General features: G+C 47.8%; 1 protein-coding gene and 1 pseudogene across 12 annotated transcripts in view; both read left to right on the forward strand.

Moving 5' to 3' along the window:
• The window catches only part of LOC119173521 (complement factor B), a 1,265,978-nt gene that overhangs the window by 74,306 nt on the left and 1,170,183 nt on the right, over window positions 1-21,489 (forward strand). The gene's annotated exons all lie outside the window — the stretch shown is intronic.
• Window positions 500-7,435, forward strand: LOC142817199 (uncharacterized; annotated as a pseudogene).

Here is a 21,489-nt window from a genome sequence, read left to right on the forward strand (position 1 = left end):
GGTATTGCACATATTAACTACTAGTTGCTCAAGGGCTGGGTTTTTTCATAGTAACTAAAGCACCTTGTCTGCTTTGCATAATAATTCGTCGTCTCGCAAGGGCATTGCATATTGACTAGTAGTTGCGCAAGACTTTCCTGCAAGCGCGGTGGTTTCCATGGCCACCACGAGAGGTATATAAAGGGGTCCCTAGTAGCTCAGAAATCGCTGTCGCCAACCGGCTGTCCACTCAGGAGGACATCAAGCGGACCCTAAAGACGCCTTCGGTAAGACCTTTTTTTACTTGATTATACTATAGTCTGAACTCTTGCTTTTTTGCTCTTTAAATAGAGACTATGGCAGAACCACGTAAACGTCAGCATGATGAACAAGAAGATGAGGTACCGCTGTATTACCAATTGGAAGTGCTTTTTGGTGACGCCGTCTATATTTCCAGGGACAAACTACAGAGTTTATTGGTTTGATCCAGGAGAACCGTGCCTATGCCATAAATTAAACCATGGCGACAAGTGCGGGGCCTGATCGAGGCGTGGGGAAAATATCGAATTCAAACGTGCCCGAACCAGGAACAGGGGCTAGAGGAGATAGAAAAAGTTTACAATTCTCTCCACGCTGAGCATTGAAGTTAGACTCAGTTCCAAAACGAAGAAAGCTTGTGCACGGTGTGTTTCCCCCTCGAGACGACGGAGAAGCTCAGACAATTTGTAATGACATTATCAGACGATTCGAACAAGAACACACCCAGTACGGAGTCGCAGCCGTCGCACTCCACACACGAGGAACCACTCTACCACACGTCCACGTCCTACACGACTGCAGCTGGAGCAACGGCACATGCCGATGTGTTATCTTCGCTGGCTTCGTCAGACGACCAAATCGCTCGTCAATTTGGTCTACAAACGGCAGCGCATGGGACCTCTACAATCTCGTCCAGTATCTCAATAGTCCGCTTCGACTATTGGAATACCTTAAAGTGGGAGGAAGCGATTGGGGTCGCGACAATATAAATGAACTTCTGGGACAATTTCAAGGGCCTGGACATGAGCCCGGCCGAGTTTTGGAAATACTGCACCCAAAACTTCCGCATTCAGTTGCATGTGACGACGCCCATGAAGGTCAGACGAGTGGTGGAGACGCTGACAAAGTATGCGCAAGAAAGGGTTCAAAGTGCCGAAAACGTGCAAAAGGAGCGTCGGAAAAATCCACCTACGAGTGTCTACGCGAAAGCCCGTATCGCCGTTGAGCAACATTGTGCGCACCCCAAGTGGCTGGCGGACCCGGTCTTTCGGTTTATTCGGTTATTCGCCTGGAAGACAAGCGCCTTCAACGAGCCATCCAAATGTTTAATAATGAGATGTGTTAGTACTCCACACTCGACTTCATTTAAATGTATAAAAATTCCGCCACATCCACGAAGTGAATGATGATGAGTGGGCGAAGCTCCGGAGGTAAACCTGGTAAACCATGAATCCTCTGTACATTTTGCCCACTCGATTTTATTACATCGCTCCCCCTAGCGTACGTCGCCGCACTAAATCGAACGATTGCCTTCAACCAATGACACGCGCCATATGTGACATCATTCCTATTTTATAAGATCTCGCGTCTTTCATCAACTACAAATACCACTTTCTAGTTTATAACATTTCGCATCTTTTCATCATCAGCTACAAGTACCACCATCTAGTAAACACTACAAGAACTAAACTAGAGGTGGCTACATACAGGAGACGGTACCGCCATCTAGTGAACACTGCAATAACTAAACTAGAGGTGGCTACATGGATGAATGGATGGATGGATGGATATGGCTGTACCCTTTAGATTGGGCGGTGGCTAGCGCCACCAAGCCGTAATACCTAATGAACCAAGAACTATATATTTTTTTCCTTAAAAAGTGAGTTTGAGGATTCGTACTTTGCAGTGAAGAGTTTAATTTTCAGTCGTGCCTTGACTTTAGCCACCAATCAGATAACCTCCTTCTAGTTAAGTCTACCCGCTTAAAGTTTATTTTGCCCTCCCGGTCCCTAAACCCCAGTGCTTTGAAAAACTCTGCGCCATCATCCTGAACTATAGGGTGAAGCCCTTTACAGAACATTATCAAGTGTTCAGCAGTTTCTTCTTCCTCTCCACACGCACTGCATACTGTGTCTACCCCTTCGTATTTGGCCCGATATGTCTTGGTTCGCAGTACTCCCGTCCTGGCCTCAAACAGTAGAGAACTACCCCGAGTATTATCATAGATCCTTTCCTTGGCAATTTCCTGCTTAAAAGTTCGATAGATCTCTAGTGCGGACTTCTTAATCATGCCCATTCTCAACATGTCAGTCTCCGTTTCCTTCACTTTCTTTTTAACCGATAGTTCTTTTTGGTTTGGCCACCAGCTGTTTTCTAAGTATTTACCAGTCAACTTCCTGGTTCGCTTCCTCCATTTTGTATCGACATTCTTCATGTACAAGTAGCTGAAAACCTTCCTAGCCCAACGCTCTTCCCCCATTTCTCTCAATCGCTTCTCAAATTTTATCTTGCTGATAGCTTCCCTGCCCTCGAATGATGTCCATCCCATATCACCTTGTACTCCCTGATTTGGTGTATTCCCGTGAGCTCCTAAAGCAAGCCTACCTATTCCACGTTGCTTAATTTCTAATCTTGCTTGAACTTCTGATCTCATGCACAAGACCGCATTGCCGAACGTCAGCCCAGGAACCATGACCCCTTTCCATATTCCTCTCACAACTTCATACCTATTGTAATTCCACAGTGCCCTATTTTTCATGACTGCTGCATTCCTGTTACCTTTAGTCGTCACGTATATTTCGTGTTCCCTCAGATACTCGGTCCCATTGCTTATCCATACGCCCAGATATTTGTATTTATCTGTTATCTCTAGCGTGACCTCCTGTATTCTAAGCTCACTACCTTCGTTGTCATTGAAAATCATGACTGCTGATTTTTCCCTACTGAATCTAAAATCTAAGCTATCTCCCTCATTACCGCAGATGTCCATCAATCTCTGCAAATCTTCCTTGATGTTGGCCATTAGCACTATATCATCTGCGTACATTAATGCTGGTAGTGCCTGATCAATAAGTTTTCCTTGTTTGACTAAGGAGAGGTTGAAGCCCAGTCCACTTCCCTCTAATTTTGCCTCTAATCCTTGTAGGTACATCATGAATAATAAGGGTGACAGGGGGCAACCCTGCCTAAGCCTTCGTTTTACCTCTGCAGGCTTGGATACGTGTTTTTCCCACGTTATAACTACCTTGTTACCTTTATAGACACCCTTTAAAAGATTAGTGACTACATGTTCCACGCCTAGTGTGTCCAGTATTCCCCACAATTCCTCTTGAACCACGCTATCGTACGCTCCCTTGATATCCAAAAATGCTAGCCACAGGGGCCTGTGTTCTTTTTCTGCTATTTCGATGCACTGCGTCAGTGAGAACAGATTGTCTTCCAACCTCCTGTGTTTCCGAAACCCATTCTGCAGTTCCCCCAGCACCCCCTCATCCTCTATCCACGCCTGCAGTCTTTCCTTTATAATCTGCATCGCCAGCCTGTAGACCACTGATGTCACTGTTATAGGACGATAGTTGTTTACGTCAGCTTTGTCCCCCTTTCCTTTATAGATCATGCTCATCCTGCTAAGTTTCCATCCATCGGGAACTTCACCATCGATTATTATATTACTCACTGCCTCTCTCAAAGCCTGCTTAGACTTCGGACCTAATGTCTTTATCAGCCTAATTGGAATGCCATGTGGGCCTGTTGATGTACTACTAGGAACCCTTTTCTCAGCCCTTTCCCACTCTTGTTGTGAAAATGGAGCCATTGCACCACTTGATTGGTCCTTGTCTATTGTGGTGCATAAAGTACTTCTTTGTTGAAGTTTTTCTGTCACCTTTGTTCTTATATAGTCAATAGCGTCGTCCCCTTCTAGCCTAGCCCCTTGGGCTGTAGTTATGAAGCTCTGCTCTAGGCTCGTCTCATTTCTTAGGGAGTTTAGATGGTTCCAAAATTTCGCAGCTGCCTTTCTATCTTTTTTATGTACTTCTGCCAGCCACTGAGCTCCCTTCCTTCTAATCTTTTTATTGATCAGAAGGGATGCATCCCTTCTACAGCTTAGAAAGGTTGCCCATTTTCTTTCAACATCATCTGTCGGTTCACCCCGCTGCTTAGCATGTCTGTGTTCCCTAGAGGCTTCCTGACGTTTTGCTATGGCTCTCTTAACTTCCTCATCCCACCAACTTTTGGGTTTGTGTCTTCTTTTCCGGGTCGACTTGTCACGCGTCTTAGCAAGCTCTAGCTCAAAGAGTCCAATTAGATTCGTGTATGTCCAAACTGTCTTATTATCCTCCGTGATTATTTTATCAATTTGTTTAGTGGCTATTTCAATTTGCCTTTCTGGATAAAAATTTTCCTGTAGTTGCTCATCTTGTCTCCTTCCCACTTTCACTGCTCTTCCAAAACTTAGCTTGATACGTTTGTGATCGCTACCCAGACTTCTGGAGCCACCTTCATCTATGTGCATTTCTCTGAGCTTATCATACATCCTATGTGACATCAGTGCATAATCTATCGTCGACTGAAGCCTTCCTACCTCCCATGTTATTTGCCGTTCACACTTCTCGGTACTGTTGCAAATGATCAAATCAAGCCTTTCACACATATCCATGATCATTTTGCCTGTCGGGTCGGTATACCCATCTATATCTTCTATGTGCGCATTCATGTCTCCTAGTATAATTATCTCGCACTCTCTTCCTAACTCCTGAATGTCCTTGGATATACACTCTACCATTGCCTGGTTTTCCTCTCTGGCCTTTGCTCCCGTCCACAAGTACACGAAACCAAGGAGTGTCATTTGACCTGCCACTTTCCCTTTTAGCCAAAAATGTTTCTTGCACTCCTGCTTGACCCTTTGCCAGTCTGTACTTTTATGAATGAATGCCCCAATACCACCCCCCTTTCTGCTGCCTTCTGTTCTATTACAATATTTCCGGGAGTAGTCCGGATTGTTCGGAGGTTGTTCCGTGTCCCTGAGATGTGTTTCTACAAATTCGTATACCATCGGCCTCTCTTCCTTTAGCTGTTCTTCGATCTCTTCCCACTTCAGCCTGTTCCTACCACCCTGCATGTTAATATACCCTATGTCTGAATCGGCTCGGCGCTCGTGGCTACGTCTATTTATGCCCCGGGCTCTACCTATCTTAGATATTGGTGCCACTTTGGAATCGTATCTGTCCATACCACCTGTCGAAGAGTCTCCCTGCTTGTTTTCCTCGTTACTAGCTATCCTGCACCCCGAAGGGCTCGCTTGCCCCCCAAAAAAGCTACTGCACGTCCTGCAAGTCGCCAACCCACCTCATGACCTAGCCGCCCATCGAAGTGAATTCTGTCTCGTTCAAAACCCCCCCACCTATGCACCTCTCTGTTTATTTCCACCACCTCAAAGCCTTTCTCTCGACTCATCCGCCATATCTCTTGGTTTGCGTTGACCACCGCTCTTTGCAGGTTGCTATCACGCACCGGTACCTCCGGTATTGTGCATATCACTACCTGCACCTTAGGAGAAGTGGCGCGCATGTCATCTACGCCTTTCGCCAGTGTGGCTGCTAGTTCTGCTGCATCTTCATTTAGGACATCGTTTAAACCGCCTAAAATTATCACGAGGTTTCGTCTATCAGCTGTCGTTTTGAGCTTTGCGCTCGCTTGCTTCATGACTGCTTCCAGCTTGCGTCCTGGGAACGCCCCTACTGCAACCCTCTTGTCACCTCTTACCCTCTCTTTGATGGCTTCTGTGCATCGATTTAAATTTGAGTCCCCAGTGATTATCACATGCTGTGACTTTTCCGCTGGAGCGTTCTGCACCTGGGGGCTACTTGCACCTGTGACGCCGGCTGCTTTGTTCCCTCCCTGCCCCACCACTACCTCGCTGAAGCTGGGCCTTGCGACAGTTGAACCGGCTAAACCTGTTTTTTCCAAGCTTGCTTGCCTTTCCTTCTCCACCGTTCTGGTTGCCGGTTCCCTACTGTTCTCTCGGTAGGTTGCTTCTTTGTTCAGCTTCGCTAGCACTTCCTCGGCGGACTTCAGTCTTTCTCCCATTGCCCTCGTTTTCTCTTGCTCTGTCGCCAACGCAGTCTCGAGCTCGGCGATTTTCATCAGCAGTTCACACTGGGCAACCATCATTTTCTCCATTTTTTCCTCAACCTCACATTGCCTACACTTCGCGTCAGCCTCTTCTCCTTCCGCTTCTACGCTTGGGTCCACTTTCAAACCTACTCCACATCCTGAACACTTTACAGTCTTTTTAACCATGCCTTTCTGACACCAATTGTCCCTATACTCGATAATTACTAAACTCGAGCCCTGCACTACGAAAAAAAAAAGACAGTCCAAGCTCTACTACAAAAATTTGCGTGTTCAATGTACGCACACCTCCCCCACGGGGTTGCAAAAGAAAAAAAAAACAACAAAAAATTCAAACACACACACCCGCACTAACTAATAAATACCTGGTGACTGGCCTCGAAAAAGCCGTACCATAAAATAAGTGCTACGAAGATTTCAACCGTTGCCCTATAATTTTAAAGACAAGCTCAAAACATGCAAAAACACTTATCTGCGCAGTCGATCCGGAGTGCTCAAAAAACACGTCCATCCACCTTGACAGCCTGAACTGAACCTCCTTTTCGCTCCTTTTCGATACATATAGGGGACGGTACCGCCATCTAGTGAACACTGCAAGAACTAAACTAGAGGTGGCTACATACAGGCTACAGGGGACGCACAGCCCACTCCCTAAGGAGCTTCGCCCCTAAAAACACGCAGCCACTCTTTGACTCCCGACATGGCGACCTCGCTACCTTTTACATGGATGTGCCCACGTCGTTTGATGCCATGATGGAACTTTTAAACTTTAAGCTTCACGGCATCCACGAGGAAGTGTCGGCCTTTGTCAACAACTTGTTCAGCCTGGTCGAGAATGCGATCCCCCCCAAAAATTGCATGGAAATTGTGTCCCCTCCGAGTACAGGCAAAAACTTTTTTTTTTCGGTCCTGTTCTTTCATTATACATTAACCGCGGTACCATTCGCATCTTTGACCGCGACACTAATTTTCAACTACAGGACACCGTGGGCCGTCCTATCCTGGTATGGAACGAGCCAAACGGTGAGTCATCCGCTTTCGATACTGTCAAAAAATTTTTGGTGGTGACGTACACTCGGTGGCTGTCAAGTACACTTCTGACCAGACCATTTCCAGGACACCTGTCATTGAGCTCTCAAACAACGAGGTGTTTTCAGATGACGAGGCCTTCAACCACCGCATGTGGCGCTACAAGTGGCGGGCGTGTCCTCCACTGAAGAAATACGACAAGAAAATTCACCCGATGGCCTTTTCGCTCCTTTTCGATACGTTTGTCATGGAATAAACATACGTCGGCTCGCGTCAGCTTGATCAATAAACAGTTTTTGAACCTAACATCCTGAGTACTTGGTCAATGCTTTGCATTTTCCCACTACATCGACAATGAAAAGCGTGACAGCTGTCAGTCAGTCAGTCAGTCAGTTCAGTCAGTCAGTCAGTCACTCCGTCAGTCAGTTCAGTCAGTCAGTCAGTCAGTCAGTCAGTCAGTCAGTCAGTCAGTCAGTCAGGTAGCAGTAGTGACATCGACGACAGCTACACTTTTAGCCGCCTTTTTAGCCGCCTCTATTTCTTGTGACTGACTGATTGACTGACTGACTGACCGCCTCTATTTCTTGGGACTGATTGACCGCCTCTATTGTTTGTGACTGACCGACTGACTGACTTTAGCGGTAGCGACATCAACGACAGCTACACTCTTAGCCACCTCTATTTTTTAGCCGCCTGTATTTCTTGTGACTGACTGAATGACTGAATTGACTGACTGAACTGACTGACTGACTGACTGAACTGACTGAACTGACTGAACTGACTGACTGACTGACTGACTGACTGACTGGCTGGCTGGCTGGCTGGCTGACTGACTGACTGACTGCCTGACTGACTGACTGACTGACTGACTGACGTACGTTGTAGTTGTTAATGATTCCCACTTTTCAGAAGGGAAGGAAATCATGTCTTTTGAGTGTTTCCATATCAAGCCCAAAAACGTTGTAAATCCTCTAGATCAAATCTCCAAGTTAGAATCTTCCCTTTCATTTTCATCGATTATTTTCTTTTCGCTTTTCATTGGATGCCCAGTTTCTCCTATTCATCGCTGCTTCTCTGAACACTTGCTTTGCCTCTTTGTACAACTTCACTGTTTCATCAATTGTTGCTGATCCCAGAATATTGTCATTCACGTAGCTCGCGTTGTGCAGTTTCGTTGTATCAGGAAACCGGTCTTCCATTTGTTTCAAAAGGTACCTAATTGTAGCTGCCAGAATAAACGTGCTTGGTGTTGTCACGAACGTTACTCTTGTCATGCGCCATGCTTGCACTTCATTCATTAACCTTCCCTCAGCGTCATGCTTCCACCACAGAAATATCATTGCATCTCTATCCTCTTCGTGTATAGAAATTTGTAGAAAGGATTTGTCAACATCTCCTACTGTCACCTTTTTTCGAATATTAATGAGCAGCAATAGCATGTCTTCATTCAAATTGAGTCCCGCCTCTAGGTTATTCTTTGAACACATGCCTTTTCGAGAATGTGATGAGGCGTCAAAACCTGCTCGAACCTTTGTTGTGGTTTGGTCTTCTCCAATCATCGCACGGTGTGGCATGTAGTAGCAAAGTTCATTAGGCTGTTCTGACGGCTCTTGAACCTCCTCTGCGACTCCTAATGCTAAATACTCTGATATAGCTTTCTCATAGCGATGCAGCACGTCTTTATTTTTCGGCAGTCTTTTTATCTCATTTTCTTTGTTGTTTTTCAAGTTTACGCGCTGTTTCTATGTCAAGCTGGCTTGAAAGCAACCGTTTTGTTGTACAATCTTGCACTCGAATTCTTCGACCACTTCAATGCCTGTGTTATCCAAACTATTTCTTCTGATCCCCATTGACTCCAGGCTCCAAAACTTATGTAGCGCTTGCTAGAGTTCTGTCTCCGCAGCTTCAACCTTCACAACCATGATGGCTTCATTATGTGGTACCTGTTGTCTTGCTTTGCTCTGACGGCCCTTGCTGTACCCTTCCCAGTATAGTTTCTAGAGCCATCAATCCGTCCTCGATTGTTCGAGTCTGCCAGTAAAGAATTCCCAATAATAGTCTGAGCCGATCAGAAGTCCTACAGAATATGTTGCAGTCGTCTCGGTCCTGTCATTCGCCAATTGCATTTTTGGCTGTTTCATTTCCTCGCTGGGTTTCTGACTTGGGGTGGGTATACAACTGTGCGAGATAACGTCGACTTGTAACGCTTCAAATCACTGTTGTCGTTCTTGTTTCTCGCGATGCTATAGTTCCTTGCACCACGTTCTTTAGTTTCACTTTTTCGTCTCCTCCTAATAAACCAATTGTAAGCATTTTCTGTCGCAACAACTTCGCACCTATTTCTTTCGTAAATCCTGCTTATATAAATGAAGGTTGATTTCCGCTGTCTAATAGCAAACAGCAATGTCGGCCGCCTGTTTCTCCTTCTACGCATGCTACAGCCGTCTGCAAAAGCACAAACCTATGCTTGATATTTTCGGTTGCGTGTAGCGTAGACGTCATCGCATTGGCTTGCGCTGTTCAGACCCGCTCTGCCCTTGGTTTCAGCATCACAGTTCTACAAACTTACGTGGCATGTCACCCCTTGCATTGCTTGCATTTCACTGGGGTTTGTAAATGTGCGCGGGGTGGTTTGGTTGCGTGCACCTGAAGGACGGTCTATTTTCTTTAAGTATAGTTTTCTTTTCATTCGTTGGAATGCTCCGACGAGTGCTTTCGGTTGCGTAGGTTTTCTGCTTGCAGGATAGGCATATTCTGTCCGCTGAGCTATAGAAGGTTGAAGTTGTGCGTATCTGGCGGCCATTATCTCTTGGTTTCGCAGTTATCCTCTCTAGTTCATGTTGTGTATCTTCAAGAGAAGCTGAGTGCTTTCCTAAGCATAACATAAGTCTGTCCAGCTTTTCCTGTTGAATTGCTTTCCCCGCTGTGTTCAGAAGCTGAGCCGTTTCTCATAGCCTCTCTTGACTTGATCTGCACCAATAGTTTTGGTGAAATTTCTTTTTTTTAACACTGGTAACAACATCGGCGCATAGCTCTCGGTTTCCACTTCTAGGGACTTGAGTGCCAATATAATAACTTGCACTTTATGCCTATTTAGGTCATCTGTATCTTAAGCAGACCTCACTCTTTTCAAGCTCAAGAGCTCATTCATGTGCATACTAATTGAATGTTTGCGATTTCCGAACGTTTTTTTTTTGCAGTATCTTGTTGGCGTCGTCATGATTTTGCTCTGCCGAGTACTGAAGTCCTTCAATAGCAACCGCCGCTTTTCCGGTTAGCGATTCTAACAAGTAATTGAACTTCTGTCCGTTGCTCATGTTTGGTCTCAGGTGAACTGCCGACTCGTACTGAGCCCAAAAGAGGTTCCACTCCAAAACTCTTCCCCCTAACTTTACCATTCCAAGCTTTGGTAGCTCAATTAGTTCCGTTGTTTCTTCTCCTGTACTTGATGGCGTCGCCGGCCTTGTCCTATCACTTGAATCCAATTGCGCAGGCTGTCGATGTTTGAAGTCTATTGCAGACAAGGTCGTCGTTAAATTCATGACGTGGCTCCGCCGTGATGGTGCAGTGGCTGAATACTTGGCTGCTGACCCGCAGGTCGCGAGATCGAACGCCGGCTGTGGCGGCTGCATTTTCGATGGAGGCGGAAGTGTTGTAGGCTCGTGTGCTCAGATTTGAGTGCACGTTCAAGAACCTCTGGTGGTCGAAATTTCCAGAGCCCTCCAACACAGCGTCTCTCATAATCATATAGTGGTTTTGGGACGTAAAACCCCGATATCAATTTCATGTCGTGTTCTATGAACCCTTCGAATTCTGCTTCGGGATGGTCTTCTGTCAAAAAATTTTTCATTTGCTCGTTCGCGCTCTTGAGACTGTCATTTATTCCTTGAATCTGCACCTGCGTTGAGAGCAGCTGCTGCCGATTGGCTCCATCAATAGTTCGCGGCTCGGCTGCGTTAATCAGTTGCGTGATCTTGGAGCGAAGTGCTTTCCATTTTTTGTAATCACTTCTTTGCTCATATTTATGCAGTTAACAATGACTGCTAACTTGTCGTTCGTTCGTTCTGATGCGCGTACTTCCCACCGTGGTCTCGTCGTTCGATCCAGGTTGATCCTGTGCTCTTCCGCCGTTTTCTTCTCTGCTGCTCCGTAGCAGCTAGATCTTTCTTGCCGGCGAGGAGGTAGTATCCTGGTTCACGGCACCATTGGCACGATTATTAAGACGGTCAAAACCAGGAACTGCTTCGAACGAATACAGGGAACCGCATTCCGCATCCAGCCACAATAAGCGCACGCACACGATTGTTTTGAAGACTACTTTGTTACTTTTGTTTTCTTTTTCTCGCTTCTGCACTGCTGTAGCAAGGGGACTTTCGAACAAGTTTATTAGAAGAAGTGAAGTAGCACGTGTTCGCTCCAGGCAGCAGTCTTCTTTCTTCTTCTTCTGGCATTTGATGATGATATTTTATAACGAGCACCGCCGGCGCCTTGAAGCAGTACTTCAAGCTATCGACATCTCTGCACTCTCCCTGAAACCCGAAAGGCGCCGATTTGCGTAAAAGGAGCTGTTGTTCTTCGGACATATAATTAGCAAGTCTGGAGTTCGTCCGGACTTGCGGAAAACAGCCACCATCACTGATTTCCCGCAGCCCACTGACGTGAAGGCTGTACGCCGATTGCTCGGATCGTGGGTCTATGACAGGCGTTTCGTCAAAAGTATTCACAGATGGCTGAGCCACTAACTCTCCTCACGAAAAGCAAGGTAGAATTCAGGTGGGAAGCGGTACAAGAGGAAGCACTTCAAGAGCTTGACGTTTCAGACACCACCGATATTTGCGCCTTTCGACAAACATGTCGAAAGAGAAGTACACACCGACGCAAGCCGCGTAGGACTCGGTGCCATTTTTGTACATAGGACTGACGGTGTGGAAAGGGTTATCAGTTATGCTAGCCCGTAGTTAGCCAAGGCCAAAGCTAACTGATTCACAGCAGAAAAGGAGTGACATGCCAGCATATGGGCAGAGTCAAAGTTTCGCCCCTACCGCTACGGCAGGCCTTTCAAAAATGTCAGCGACCACAACGCCTTGTATTGGCTAGCTAACTTAAAATCCTTTGGGTCACTTCGCACGCTGAATCCTTAGGCTTTTAGAATTAGACGTGACCATCGTTTACAAGACTGGAAATAAATACTCTGGCACAGACTGCTTGCCTCATGCCCCTGTCGAACCGTTGCCACCCGATGGCCTGGATGAGGGCAGGTTTTTAGAAACAATAACTGCCGACGACCTCGCTGAGCAACAGCGATCTGACCCGGAACTCAGAAGCCTTGTAAAATACCTCGAGGGTAACAGCACGACTGTTCCGATTGTTTTCAAGAGCGGACTGGAGTAGTTATTCTTGGGAAACGGAGTTCTCTTGAATACATTCTTGCCCCTTCGAGTCAACCACCTCCTCGCGGTTCCTTCAGCAGTGACCAGAAGAACTTCAGGCCCAACACGACGACGCAACCGTAGGACACCTTGGTCTTTCCCGCACGCTCGCGAGGATACAAGAAAGGTACTACTGGCCACGCCTTACCGCTGAGGTGGCTCGTTACGTGAGTACATGCCGAGACTGTCAGCGATGGAAGACACCACCGAAAAGGCTAGCAGGATTACTTCAGCCGATCGAACCACCTCGCGTACCATTCCTACAAATAGGGATTGACCTACTGGGGCCATTTTTGAGGTCTGATTCGGCAAACAAATGGATCGTCGTAGCTACTGACTACCTCACTCGCTACGCCGAAACAAAGGCCCTATCCGAAGGCACTGCTGAAGAAGTAGCCAAGTTCTTCGTTGAGAACATCGTCATTCGTCATGACGCCGCAAAAGTTGTAATCATGAACAGAGGTACGGCATTTAATGCTGAGTTAACGCAAGCAATTTTGGCATACAGCCAGACAAGCCACCGTCACACGACAGCGTACCACCCACAGACCCATTGCCTCACCGAACGCCTAAACAAAACCACCGCCGACATGCTGGCCATGTACGTCGACGTCGAACAAACACAAAACTGGGGAACCTTGAGCTTCGCCTTGAAGATTATAACGCGATAGCAAAATCCGGCCCCTAGTGCGCCCTTCGACCGCTAAGTGCGTACGTAATAATATGTTATGTTACATACACGCATGCGCACACAGTTGATTGTACCAGCGTTCGCGTGAATGGTATATACAGGTTTTTATCTAAATCAATAGTCGCATTGCCTCCAAGATACATGCCGCGCACTCGCCATCTAGGAGGCCATAAAAAGTCTCACGATGTTTCACAGATAGCAGGACATTGTCTAGCGTTTGCTGCTTGCTTGATCAACGCCTTTGGAAAGGCATCGCCCCGCCGCGGTGGTCTAGTGGGAAAGACTGCTGACCCACTGGTTACGGGATCGAATTCCGGCCGTGGCGACTGCATTTTCGAAGGAGGCAGATATGTTGTAGGTCCGTGTGACTAGATATGGGCGCATGTTAAAGGACCCGTGGTGGTCGACATTTCCGGAGCCCTTCACTACGGCGTCTCTCATAATCATAACGTTGTTTTGGAACGTTAAACCTCACATATCAATGAATCAATCAATCTGGAAAAGCCTGATATGTTTTACGCTAGATAGATATAGTTGTTCATTTTGAGAGATGTTTGAGTGTTCCTGTGTGTTTTTAACGGCGATGGCTGCACTATCTCGGCCTTTCCTACGTAGTTTGAGGCTTCCCAAATAAGAATACAAATCGCCGATTGGGCTCGTTTCATCGTCACACCTGTCGAACAAAACGCGTTGATGGGGCCCTTAAACACTTTTTCAAGTAAGCATAGAATGAATTAAGGGAAGATCTTACTGCCTCATGAAATCAACGCCACAAAGTTTTAAGAATCCATCCAGTGCGAGTTGAGTTACAAAGCTTTATTGCATGCTGCAATTGCACTACCTTTTGTCGCATTCCGACGAAAGCGCTCGAAGCTAAGCAGAGAGGGGTGGCAGCGGCAAGAAAACTATTGTACCTCGTGACCTTGTGGACTTTTTTTTCTTCTAATGCGCCGCTTTTTCAGTGTGATCGCGTGCGCAAACGTTGACAAGTAGCCGCCTCCCACGGCGATCTCTGTAACATGCTTTTTCGCTCACAGACGCACAGACATGTTTTCGCTAACAACCAAAGGGGGCGACGCTGACGGCGCAATCTCTATCACACGAGCACTCTATCACTACCGCGTTTAATTGTGGGATTCCATTTTTCCGTACGTGACCTTCGCATACAATGCCGTACAAAAAACTACGCAGATGACACCGCACAGGTTGGTCTTCGGAAGGACCCTGGCAACGACACTTGACTCCATGTAGTCTAACGTCACCGACAAAGAAATTCTCGATGTGAACGAGTACCTTCAGCGCGTCGAAAAGGCCCGACAACTAGCCCGCCTCCGCATTAAGAAGCAACAGATGACGGATTGCCGCCGTTACAATATTCGGCGACGCTTCGTGAATTACCAGCCAGGGGAACGTGTTTGGGTATGGACGCTGATACGCCGACGTGGACGAAGTGAAAATGTTCTGTCACAGTATTTTGAAGCATACAGGGTGATTCAACGTCTTGGCCCACTTGATTAAGAGATTGGTCCCGAAGGTATCACGAACTCTTAACGACGCCGAAGGTGACCTGAAGTCGTTCACTTTGCGCACCTGAAGCCGTTTCATGCGCGTTAACGATCTGAAACAGTGTATTTTGTTATTGTTGTTAGTGCTGTATCACTATTTACTGCTTGTAATTTCTTCAATTATTTTTTATAATTTCATCATTTGTAAAACATTGTGACAATACCTTTTTGAGAGGGGGGCGATGCTACGTTTTCTTCCCTAAGTTTTGTTATCGCCCCGTTACGCTCTCTTCAGCGTGAACCGTGCGTGCGTTGTTATGGAAGATTTGAGGCTGTAGGAGAACGTTTTGTTAAGATAACGCTCACTTTGTGAACCTTTTAAATTATTTTGGAACCTACGTCGGCGCCGACGATAACGCTAGAATGCTCGATGGCAAGTGTATAAATGCCGACGCGCTTCGCCGCTTGTCAGTTGATCGACGGCCGACGCTCCGTTCGCTTCTATCAGTGCCAGAGACCTACTTTCCTTTTGCGTTGCCACAAGCTCGGCTCGAATAAACTGTTCCTTCTTCGACCTGTGGTCCGCTCCCTTCGTTCACATCATGACCTCATGGCAATATGTTTACGTTGCTTGTGCTCCACAGCGTTAGGTGCACGAGAAAGGTTGTACGTCACGTATATAAAGATGCCTGATTTGTGCACGAATACTTCACAGAAAGTATTGTACACTAAAGAGACGTCTGCAGTTCCAGAGAAAAGAGAGCCGAATGGGTGTCGTTGTCGAATGCACTGGCTATGATGAAGCCGTTTTGAATAAAGTCAGACACGGCCAGGTTGATGTTTTTAGTCTTGTTAATAATAGATTGTAAACTTTATTACGGGTGTGTGGAAAGTCGGCAATAAAGAAAAAGCTCCTTCGCGGCCATTTCGCTAAGGTCTCGCACTCCAAATCCATAGGTGCGATGTTCGATTCCGTGCGCCGGAGTCTTTTTCTGCATTATTTTTCTTTCTTGCGTTTTCATATATATATATATATATATATATATATATATATATATATGTGTGTGTGTGTGTGTGTGTGTGTGTGTGTGTGTGTGTGCTATCCGGCATTAACGAATGCGTTGGCAAAGTGTCATGCCTTTCTACGATGCCCTGACGTCCGCATTTTTGCGAAATATTTAAAAAAGCATCCATAACTTATTCTATACTTCCTAAAGGTTATCCCATATTTATTTTTTATTTTTCATGCGTGGTCCTCGTCGTCAATTGTGAATGTTACAAATGCCTTTTTACATGCCCACAATAGTGTCTATTGTATTACATTTTTAATGGTTTTTTAGTGTAGTCACGGCTGTTTCAAAGAATTTTTGTGACACTTCCATGCTGATCGCACGTGTTTTGTACTGACGTGTTCATGCGTGCCCATACAAGCGGCCGCACACTCGTATTTCTGTTAATCCTGATGAAGGCCGTGCCACGGCCGAAACGTAGAATAAACAAGTATCGAATTTTCGTAAGTGTGCTCCTTTATTTTCCTATATATATATATATATATATATATATATATATATATCTTGAAACGGGTTGTTGAACAAGCGGGCGAACTCGGCGAAGGAGAGCTTTATTTAGCGCAAGGGCTAACTGAACGCAAGCCTGCGATCACAGCAAGTCTTCTTCTTTTTCTATCCTCGAGCTCCATGCCCACTACCCTCGTTACAATCACCCCCGGCCGATGAGGGAGCCATCCTGGCGACCTAAGGACAGGTGTAGACAGAAGGGTCATGGTATGGCTTGAGCCGAGAGATGTGTACGATTTCTTTTCCCCGACGGCGCTTGTCCGGAGATGCATCCAGCGGCTCGACAAGGTAGTTGACAGGGGATGTTTGGCGCACAACTCGATAAGGGCCATGGTACCTGGACGAAAGCTTGTGGGAGAGTCTTGGAGTAGTAGAAGGAATCCATAGCCACACCAGTGAGTTCGGAGCAAAGCTCATATGCGTGGTTGACGCGTCGTGGCGATTGTTTTGGCGCGTCTGGTCATGTGACGTGAACGCACGCGCAAGCTTCCGACATTCTTTAGCGTGTGCTGCTGCTCGAGAAACGGTAGTCATCTCTGAAGGGTCCGGTCGATAAGGAAGAATGGTATCCATTTTTGATGATGGCTCGCGTCCATAAAGAAGGAAGAAAGGCGAAAATCCAGTGGTGCTTTGCGTTGCATTGTTGTAAGCATATGTCACAAAAGGGAGTATGCTATCCCAATTTGACTGGTCGGATGAAGCGTACTTGGCCAGCATATCCCCAAGTGTACAATTAAAACGCCCTGTCATCCCATTAGTTTGCGGGTGATAGGCTGTGGTAGTGCGGTGTATGATGCGACACTCGCTCAACAACGCTTTGATGGCATCGGAGAGAAAAACGCGGCCACGGTCGCTTAGTAACTCCCCAGGTGCTCCATGCCTTAAAACCAGGTTTTGCAGTATAAAACACGCAACGTCTTTTGCGGTAGCAGAAGGTAACGCAGCTGTTTCGGCGTACCGCGTTAGGTGGTCGATAGCGACAATGACCCAGCGGTTGCTACTCGAAGTATAGGGAAGCGGACCGTAAAGGTCAATTCCGACACGATCGAAAGCTCGTGCTGGACATGGCAACGGCTGCAAGGGACCTGTGGCATGTTGAGTGGGCATTTTGCGTCGCTGGCACGTAAGGCAAGACCTTACGTAACGGCGAACGAAACGGTACATACCGCGCCAGTAGTACCGCAGCTGCAAGCGGGTGTATGTTTTTAACACACCAGTGTGGCCACATTGCGGATCATCGTGGAACGTGGCACAGATGTCAGAGCGCAGATGTCGGGGGATCACGAGCAACCACTTATGGCCGATCGAGCTGTAGTTTCGGCGGTAAAGCAGGTTATCCCGAATAGCGAAGTGTCCTGCTTGACGGCGAAGCGTCCTGGAAACTGGAGCGGGCGTCCGGTTTGAGAGAAAGTCCAAAAGAGATGAAATCCAAGCATCTTTGCGTTGCTCGGAAGGCATGTCCGAGATGCTGATGGCCAAGGCAGCACTAGCGGAGATAGGTGAGCCGACAGGCTCTGAAGCCAATGGCGAACGTGACAGGGCATCGGCGTCGGAATGCTTCCAGCCAGAACGGTAGATAACACGGATATCGAACTCCTGTAACCGCAATGCCCAACGAGCGAGCCGACCATTAGGATCTTTTAGTGAAGATAACCAGCAAAGCGCATGGTGGTCTGTTACAATATCAAACGGACGTCCATATAGATAAGGCCGAAATTTTCCGATTGCCCAAATAATGGCGAGGCACTCCTTTTCAGTTACACTGTAATTCTTCTCGGCTTTACTGAGGGTGCGGCTGGCATAGGCAACGACGTACTCGTCAAAGCCCTCCTTGCGTTGGGCCAGTATGGCCCGTAGCCCGACACCACTAGCGTCCGTATGAAGCTCCGTTGAAGCAGACGGATCGAAATGTCGGAGTATGGGAGGCGTGGTGAGGAGCCGTCGGAGTTCCTGAAATGCATCATCACACGCCTGCGACCACGCTGACAAATCAGAACTTCTGGCAAGAAGATTGGTCAAGGGGGCGATAATGGAGACGAAATTGCGGACGTAGCGCCAGAAGTAAGAACATAGGCCGATGAAGCTTCGAAGCTCTTTGATGGTGGTTGGCTTTGGGAACTCCGCGACTGCATTAAGTTTCGTAGGGTCCGGGAGAATGCCGTCCTTAGAAACCACATGGCCGAGAATTACGAGCTTGCGAGCGCCGAAGTGGCATTTCTTCAAGTTAAGTTGAAGTCTCGCCGTGGAAAGGCACGTGAGAACTTGCTCGAGGCGGCTGGGGTGGGTCGCAATGACGCTTGAAAATACCACAATGTCATCCAAATAACAGAGGCACGTTTTCCATTTCAGACCTCGCAAGACGGTATCCATCATCCTTTCGAAAGTGGCAGGCGCATTGCAGAGGCCAAAAGGCATAACGGTGAATTCATATAGTCCATCCGGTGTTACAAAGGCTGTCTTCGGGCGGTCACCCTCTGCCATGGGCACCTGCCAGTTGCCAGAGCGTAAATCTAACGAAGAAAAGAACTCTGCTCCTTGTAGGCAGTCCAAAGCATCATCGATGCGCGGCAGAGGGTATACGTCTTTGCGCGTTATCTTGTTGAGTCGGCGGTAGTCAACGCAGAACCGGATGGATCCGTCTTTTTTTCTGACGAGAACAACCGGTGAAGCCCAGGGACTGTTGGAGGGCTCGATGATGCCACGTTTCAACATGTCGTCCACTTGTTCGTCGATGACACGGCGTTCAGCAGATGACACACGGTACGGACGCTGCCTTAGCGGGGCTTGTTGACCGGTGTCAATACGGTGAACGACCGCAGAGGTTCGGCTTAAGCCTGACTGGTCACGATCGAATGAAGAACGAAAGCGGAGAAGAAGATTTATAATCTCTTCGCGCTGAGTTGGTGCGAGCTCAGAGTCGATGGTATCCGAGAATACGTCCAGAGCATCATTAGGCGCGTTGGTAGGAGTGACAGCACCAATTGGGAGCGAAACCGCAGAATCGGGTATAGTAGCCGGAAGAATGCACTCGTAAAGTTCGTAGCTTCCCAGGCATTCTCCACGTAGTAGGGATGACGGGCTGTGCGACGGATTGCACACATAAATGGCAGCGTGACCATTGCGAAAAATGACGACGGCAAACGGAAGCATGATATTTCGACGGCACGCAGATGGGACCGAAGGCATAAACAACACAGGCGATTTCGGAGGGGAGGCACATGACACCGAGACAACAACAGCTGAGAAAGGCGCAATGTCAACGTCAGAAGCAGCAAACACTCTACTCGAAGCACCATCGTCGGGGTCATAGCACGGCACAGACAACGCGAGTTCAGAACGAGCACAGTTGACCAAAGCAGAATTTGACGAAAGAAAGTACCAGCCAAGGATAACGTCATGCGAAGAACGGAATAAAACTACAAATGTGACGACGTACATCGCACCTTGAATGACGCCTCGTGCGGTGCACAAAGCTGAAGGCTGAATATGATGGGACGTAGCTGTCTGCAAAGATAGGTCGGTAAGTTGTGTGGTCACTTTCTTCAAGTTTCGGCACAGTTTCTCGCTAATTACAGATACGGCAGCTCCAGTGTCAACAAGTCCGTGCACCTTATTGCCATCAATATAGAGTTCGATTTCGTTCGGGGGACAGCAGTTAGGTCTTGAAATTTTCGCTGCCAACGCAGTTCTTGCCTCCGGAACTGCGCCCGTCAGTTTTTTCCTCGCGGTGGGCTGTTGCGACGTAACATCGGAGAAATAGATCGACGACAAGGAGAAGGTGAACGGCTTGCGCCGGATGGTCGGCGACCGGGACGTACGTCTAGAGGTGGATTGGCAGGAACGGGATATTGCGGCTGAGTGGGCATGGTGGGCATGTAATGTGAGGCCCCTGCAATGTCGTGAGAAGGGAAGCTGCGACGACGGCAGTGACGAGCTACGTGGCCTGGGATGCCACATGAAAAACATATCAGCCGATTATCTGGAGTGCGCCATTGGCTGACGATAGGGGAACTGTTCGCTAAATAAGGTACTGTAAATGGTCGTGCAGGCGGCGGCGTCATATAAACGTTCTGACCTGTTTCATATACAGCCGGAGACGGGACGGTCAGCGAGCGGGAAGGTGGGGTCGACGAATAAACGTGGCGAGTAGCTTCGTAGATGGCCGGAGACGCTGGCGCACGTGGTTGAGCAACTGCGGCTGCATACGTTAGTGGTGCGGTAACAGTTGGGGGAGCCTGAGCTGGCGGCAATGCTTCGGCAACTTGCGATCGAATGACCTGGCGAAGCGAAGGCGACAAGGGTGCCATCGGCTCGGTAGTTCTTGTGATAATAGATAGCTGCCGGGCGACCCCCTCGCGTATGAATTGCTTTATGACTGGCATCAACGCAGAGTAGTCGGCGCTGTCATGGCGATAGTCGAGGGATGAGATGTCCGCGGTGTCTTGAGCAGCGCAACGTGTAGAAGCGCGCTGCCTACGCAGCTCATCATAGCTTTGGAAGAGCTGAATCACCTCGGCGACCGTCTGGGGACTCTTCGCAGCCAGCATTTGGAATGCACCGTCGTCGATTCCTTTCATGATGTTCTTGATCTTGCCTGCCTCGTCCAGAGTCGAATCGACGAGCTTGCAGAGAAATAGCACATCTTCGATGTAGCTCGTGAAAGTTTCATCTGCTCTCTGTACTCTGCCCCGCAAGCGCTGTTCAGCACGAAGGCGGCGGACAGCAGGACGGCCAAAGACTTCCGCGAGGGTTTTCGCCAATTCCGACCAGGTACTGAAATCACTTTGATGATTTCTGTACCATAGTTTTGCCACGTCGGTCAGGTAAAAACTCACATTTGTGAGCTTATCGGCTGCGTTCCACTTATTGACGGCGCTCACCAGTTCATACTCGGCAATCCAGTTGTCCACATCTTGGTCCTCTGTGCCACCAAATATGGGGGGGTCGTGCTGCCGGAGAGCGCCAGCGCAGAAGACAGGCACAGGTGCGAGATCTGGAGTAGCAGCATGAGATGGCCCCGGATCAGTCATTGTGGGAGGTCGTTGGAGAGTGCGGCTGCGAAGTTCCAGGGTGAGGACCAGATGTGCCCAGCACTTCCACCACTTGAA

The sequence above is a fragment of the Rhipicephalus microplus genome, chromosome 5 (genome assembly GCF_043290135.1).
Source record: "Rhipicephalus microplus isolate Deutch F79 chromosome 5, USDA_Rmic, whole genome shotgun sequence".
NCBI lineage: Eukaryota > Metazoa > Arthropoda > Arachnida > Ixodida > Ixodidae > Rhipicephalus > Rhipicephalus microplus.